The sequence below is a fragment of the Crotalus tigris genome, unplaced genomic scaffold (genome assembly GCF_016545835.1).
Source record: "Crotalus tigris isolate CLP2741 ecotype Arizona unplaced genomic scaffold, ASM1654583v1 scf7180000024396.1518868, whole genome shotgun sequence".
Lineage (NCBI taxonomy): Eukaryota > Metazoa > Chordata > Lepidosauria > Squamata > Viperidae > Crotalus > Crotalus tigris.
This window is the reverse complement of record NW_024100564.1, coordinates 281,651-288,705: the sequence shown is the minus strand read 5'-3', so window position 1 is coordinate 288,705 and position 7,055 is coordinate 281,651. Positions and strand designations below refer to the sequence as shown.

Here is a 7,055-nt window from a genome sequence, read left to right as displayed (position 1 = left end):
CTCTTGAATGCTATTCTAAAGCCAAAAGTGAACCTTGGCTTGAAAAGAGCTGTGAACTAGCATTACTGGATAAACATCAACTGGCTGGGTTTGCAGAACATGCTCAACCATAAACCATAGTTTGCAAGCCATATGGCTGCGTGCACATAACATGCTAAGTCAAAAACAAACAATATATTTTATAACCTGAAATCAGGCAATTGGATGAAGCTAGATATATTTCAAGATGAGCTCTCATTTTCTGGGCAGGAACTTGACAACTGTCAATAAAATTCCTTCATAAACTAAAATAATGAGTCGGGATGCAATGTATAATCTGTCTTCTTCATGCCATCATTTAAATTTTTCTTAACAGAATTAACAGTATGAACATCACTGATTTAGTCCAGGTCAAGTCCATGACCTTTAAAAAATAGATTTTCTAAAGAAAATCTTTAGAAAATAGATTACATGTTTTTCAAACACTTTGACATGGCTAAGAGTTCTATTAAAAAAAGTTATATTAAAGTTCTATTTAAAAAAAATAATAAAACTCTAGCAAGTAGCAAAGTGGCAGCCTCTATAATCTGGGTACAAACAGATTTAGGTGTCACAAACAGTCATAAAAAATACTGGGAGATGTCAGCAGCCTAGCATTTTGCTTGGGAGAGTGTTCACTTTCCCAGTTAAAAAAGTAATGTAAGATTAGATACTCAAGAGTATTAGATAGTCTTCTGGCAGGGACAGAAGAAAAGGTGGGGTAGAAAAGTTTTGCTGTTAAAGTAATTAGTGCTTTATGGCCATCTAGCCATTTGGTGACTGTAGAAACCTCCTCACAATACCTCAGAATTTCATGAAAAAGCTTAGGATTTATCTCCAAATTCAAAATATGGAACTATCCTGTTGTAGAGATTTAGTTAAAAATTTGTCAGAATATTAGTTAAGGCAAACTTGCTGAGCAACTTGGTTCTGATAAACCAGAACTAGATTGATTTAATCTAAGATGTTAGGGTAATGGGTAATGATAGAAGAAAATTATATGGAGATTTCTTGTAAAATGTTTTCCTGATGAAAGACACAATATTTATTTCCATTAAAAGACATCCTTTTTTGCATTGACATATATTTTCAGAGATTACATTGGATTTTAATAAAGATTGAATGTTGTTCATATTAAAATGAAAATTTTAATGAAATATTACATATCCAAAGTGTTTTTTTTATTTATATATTTCATGGCAGAAGTAAGAAACAGTCAAAGTGAAAAATTAAGAGACCTTTCAGTACTTTATTGACTTTAGATGTTCCAATGAAGCAAATACACATATAGTACCAGAAAAACAACGATAATATGGGATTCTTGCACATGTATTTTACAGAATAGTTCATGCAGTTTTGCATAGGTATTAGAAAAAGGACTGCAAATATTACAACAAAAATGTTAGCAAAAGTTTTGATTGTGTACACAAGTCTTCTGAAATGATGCACTGGACATTTAATACATCATTTTATTGGCTTTTTACAAGGCTTAAAACAAAGAAGCCCTGTTGAAAAAAATAGGTGCCTTTTCTATGTTGAAATTATAGCAACTAGCATTTATTTACAATTAGTCAAATCCCATACCATTACTGCCTCTTACATTTGGCTTTTATGTAGTCAGGCCAAAGGTTATGTTTGGTCGGTCTCCATAAACAATTTTGCCCAATCACAAATTATATGTACAACAGATTTATGTTTTTAACTGCATGCAGAAGTGGGAAAAAGACTCAGTGGTATGAGCGAAACAAAGCTTTTGATATAATTGTTCCAGTGTATTAAGCCCCCTCCCCATACTCTTCAGATTCTTTTCACTATAAGTTACAGGATTAATTAAGCCATTATGGAAGGTTGTCCTAAATACTGCAGTTGGTAATATAAAAGTCTTATCATATGAATTAAACAATTATAAAATTTGTTCTAAAAGTAGCAATGGATACTTGGATAGCAATGATAGTTCATGCTAATTTCATCATTGACTAAAAGAATCAAATTCTGCTTTAAATTCAGAATTGCGAATCAGTTTTGGATCCCAATATTATTCTTATTATTGTTAGGGTTTTGAAATAATGTTTTTAGAAGCTTACTAACCAATCTGATGTGTGGATACCTAATTATATGTTCCTATGTAAGAAAGTGTCAGCAGGCCTATTACTAGTTTATTGGTATGAACTGCTGTCATTCCTAACCAAAACCAGCATTGCCACAAACCTGCTCCAGGCCTTCCTCACTGTGTTTTGAGACAACTTTCAGCACCACAATTTAAATTTCCCAGGATGTGCTAAAACAACAGTATATATGTCAGATGGGTAGTTCTTATTTCAAGAGCTGTTGTAATCATATTCACTCCATGACCTCTAAGGAACAATTTTATCCTGGGTCTCTAAATTTGGTACTGATTGTTTATATTGATGTAACTAATTACTGTTGATTGATCTCATTAAAACGGAATACAGTCAACACAGATATCTGCTGTCAAAAGATTTAATTGGTTATTTCAAACTGATATGTAAATTTTCCAATCCTTCATGGTTGCAGTTCCAAGGCACCATTATTTCTCCATTTTTATACCTATCTCAGTCTCCTTCCTCTCAGCCTTCTTCTCACCTGATCGTCCTTTCCCAAACTTCATCGCTGTGTGCTTTCTCCAATCCCTGATTCCATGCTGGCTTTAGCTTCTCTATTCAGAACACATTTCCTTACATTATTTAAATTTAGACAATGTTCACTTTTCTAATAACTCCTCTGTTCCATCCTGAATATATTTAACTTATTCTCCTGAGTTCAAGTTTACTGAATTCCAATATCTTTTCCAATTTTTTTAAGCTGTTTTGATAAGGAAAATTATTTTATGCTGAATTGTGGAAAACCCCAAATAATAAAAGGAAGCAGCATACAGAATCAGCTATCTTAAGACCCAGTATTTATGACTGTGAATTCAATACTTTTGTAAAAAAATTAAATGGATATAACATTTATATGTTCATGGATATAACATATAAAACACTACGAACAACAGCTAGTCATAAAGGTTATGTGTTATTTTAAGTATCACAGTACTTTTATATACTAACTGCTGAAGAACATTTATGAAATAGCAATCTTGGGTTCATGTCTCGATTGTGGGGTTCCTATCAATATCTGATAAGCCAGTGCAAAAATAGCAAATTAAGCTAGGCAAGGCTCTATTAACGTTCTGACATTCATTTCTGAATAAAGATTTTCAACAACAAGGCAAAGGACAATAACATCATATCACTGGATTATGCATTATCTCTTTATCTCTTATGGAATGTCTTCATGAAGACAAAAGACTGAAATATTATTTGGAAAACAAAGGACATTCCTAATAGTTGGATTATTAAAAAATAAAAAAATGCTATCATTTTCCTTTCATATCCATGTCCATTAGTCAAGATGAACTATCAGAAACATTGCAATGTACTAAAATCCTGTCTATTTATTTAATAACTTGTTAATAACATAATTTCATTAGGCTTCCATTTAAGACACTGAAAGGATAAAATTACCTCTCTTATCTTCTTTCTGAGTTTATAATCTTGGCAGGCACATTCAGCTGATAAGTTTTTTTTTAAAAAAGCAAAGATACATTTTTGTGAGACATACTATCTGAGAGTCATACAGAAGTCTGTAGCTATGGGTAAATCTAGTAAGGTATTTTCGAAATCTATAGGAAGGAACTCTGTTCATATATAGCAGAAAAACAAAGATTAAGAACCTCTTCAGGAGAAACCTCTCTTATGTGAATTTGCTTCTTGACATCTAAAGGATCTACAGAGAAAAAAGTCTAGCAATAATTAGAAATATGAAAGCAAAGCAGAGAAAAGAATGAATGCAGAAGGGAACCCATGAAAACAAAATTTGGACAGGCTCCCTCTATTTGGTATTATCAGAATTCTGGGGGTTGCAATGGAGGGTTCCCTTACTGAGGCATCGAGGGAATAGAAATTCATCAATAAAAAGATATAATGTGTCACTAAATATATATATATATATATATATATATATATATATATATATATATATATATATATATATAATGGCTACTGAAAAATGAAATAAACATGTTAGATGTTACTAATTTTACAGAAATTAATTGATATGGGCATGAATAAAAAATGATATCTGCTATTCACCAATAAGGCCTATGGCTGTAGAAAAATGGCCTTAGGGTGCCATTCTGTAGGCATTTCTATTGCAGTAAACCCCACTGAACTCTATGGAAAATATTCCCAAATAGCATATTTTGGAAAGAGGAAGGAGGGAAGAAGAGAGGGGGGGAGGGGAGAAGGGAGGGAGGGGACGGAAGAAGAGGGAGAGAACATGAATGTTTTATTTGACAATAATCAAATAAAACTATGTTTTTCTCTTTGCCAATTTTTTCCCCAAGGGCCCTCCATCATTCAAAGCATCTTTATTGATCTTGGATGATGAGAATGGTTAACCAACAATATCTAGAGATCCAAAATTAGGAGTAGCCTGTCTACCAAAATGATAGCTAAAAATGTACACACATAGAAAAAAAATCATGCTTTTTTAACAAATTAAGTTGCAGTTAGGCATTATTTCCTTAGCATTCCCTAATATATTGACTTGATATTGGTTAGGGAAGTAGATGCCTAAGTTGTTATGTATGTCATTCAAAACTATAAATCCCAATTTTTGGTAAGTTGGCTTTTATATAACATTAACAACCAGCCTCCCAGTTTAACAAAAGAGAAAAATATATTTAAAATATCCATTAAAACATTTTAAGATACTTATATCAGACAATACAATTTTCATCCCTAATTTTACAACTTAGTTGAACTTTCCAAATACTGTAAGTCTTTTAACATCCTAACTAATTCCATGAGGATTGAAGACTCCAGACAGGAACCAGTGACATGCTCTGAAAAAAAAAGAAGGAAAATCTTTTCAAATGTAATCATTTCATAGCTCCTCCCACTTCCATACTGATTGGTTGAGATCTATTATCTCCTACCTTTTAATGCATTCTAGAACACCTGGGAGGTGAGCAACAGGTAAAGATCAATGAAACAATTTCCTTCTATCTTTTAGCTCTTATCTTAGACATTGGGGCTGTAAATAAACGCTGCTTATCTTTTGCAACTAAGAATGCTATTTTTCTCATTCTTTTGCCCATCATGGGCTATAGTGGGCAATAGATGACAGGTTGATTGGGTCGGATTTTGGCTATTTTTTCCTTCTTTTGATGTTGGGGTGGATGGGAAATTATTTAAGCATTTTAATAGAGAGGATGATTACTGAAGGCTTAAATCACATATTCTGCTTCATTTTCCAATGCAGGAAATTTCATTCTGTATAATTTTGGGGGTACTACTGGCTAAAATGGCGACTGGAATTTATCCAGTTGGGGGCCTTATCTGGCAGCTACCACCCTTGCACTAGAACCAAGCTGCTCATTAATTACTGTATTTTGGCTACTGCTCAGAATATTTGCCAAATTATCTACAGCCAATTATCTAATTATTCTCCTTTCGCACTTCCAATCAGCTTCTCATCACAACTTCCATCCCATCAAGAATAGGTTTGTATTCAATACCGATTTTCTATATAATCAATTCATTTATGTTTTCTGTGCAGATAAAGCCCTAGCTTGTTAAGATGTGCTACTAACAATTTTCTTCAATATTCCATGTAGGAACTGCTTCACAGATTTTTTTCTTTCTTCAATACAATATACTGATAATGGCATTTTGTTATGTCCTGTTATCTCAAACATCTCCTGTTTGAAACTGAGTTTTGTATAGAGCTGCTTCTTGTGATATGTTTTGTAGTTAGATGTTGGCAGTTATGAGAACCCTGCCAATAGAAACTGGGGTAGTTTTTGTCTGCTAAGAAGCCTCAATCCATTTCTGATTGTTCCTTATAGTCTGAGAAAATCTGAAGTCATGCATTTATGCACCTTTTGTTTCTCTTGTACATTTTGTACAAGATCCATGGTGGCGCAGTGGTTAGAATGCAGTAGTGCAAGCTAATTCTGCTGATTGCCAACTGCCAGCAGTTTGGCAGTTCGATTCCCACTGACTCAAGGTTGATTCAGCCCTCCATCCTTCCGAGGTTGGTAAAATAAGGATCTAGATTGTAGGGGGCAAATATGCTGACTCTGTAAACTGCTTAGAGAGGGCTGTAAAGCACTGTGAAGTGGTATATAAGTCTAAGTGCTATTGCTAGATATTGTGCTTATATATTAGGCTTTAAATTGAAAATGTATGTAAAGGAATGACACAATTTTTCTGAAAGATGCTACATTAGTATTAATAAACAATAATGCAATATTATAGCCTATGTCTTATTAAAAGGTTTGCAAAAGAAGTAATGTGTAAATTAATCAAACAAGAGAGAAAAAATGTCCTTTGGAGGCTTCAGAAAGAAAGTGCCACTTTCCTGCAAGAGACCTCTTGTCCTGCATCCCCACCCATTCTTAAGACCTGAATAGCAAGAAAATTGCCTAGAAAAGCAGTAACAGAGATAGGAGTGTATTGGATCAGATAGCCATTAAATTACTCCAGAAGAAAATCATTTTGGGGTTGACGGGGAAAATATGTTAATTAGATTTGCAAGTTGTCAGGGAAGATTTGGGGAAGCAATTTGAGAATTTTTTAGGGATTATATGGGTGCCTTAAGCAATTGGAAGGCTTAAAGTATTTACTTTGCCCTTTAAATCTCTCCCAGTTTGGGCCTACTCACTATAAGAACTCTGGGAGTTATAAAATAATGCTGTTAAGTACAGGTAGTTCTCGAGTTATGGCCATAATAGAGCCTTCCCATCATGGCTGTAACTTGTGACCATTGTACATCAAGTCATAGACAAGGTTGACCTGGTTTTATTCCTTTTTTGTGACAGTCATAAAGCGATCTTGGTGTTGTAAAGTGAACACAATAGTTGTTAAGCAAACCGATGGTTTGTTAAGGGTGTGGTTTCCACAACTCTGGTGTACATAGTCCATGCCCTCTGCACCAGTATTGTAGTGACCAAATTTAAAATCAGCTCC

The 7,055-nt window shown here is 33.8% G+C and overlaps 1 protein-coding gene across 1 annotated transcript in view; it reads right to left on the bottom strand.

Moving 5' to 3' along the window:
* Nucleotides 1–1,242: 1,242 nt before the first annotated feature.
* Nucleotides 1,243–7,055, bottom strand: part of PKP1 (plakophilin 1) — a 47,243-nt gene continuing 41,430 nt past the window's right edge. Inside the window, exon 14 of the mRNA XM_039329363.1 lies at nucleotides 1,243–4,927. The gene's annotated coding sequence lies outside the window, so the exon portion shown is untranslated. The remainder of the gene's footprint in view (nucleotides 4,928–7,055) is intronic.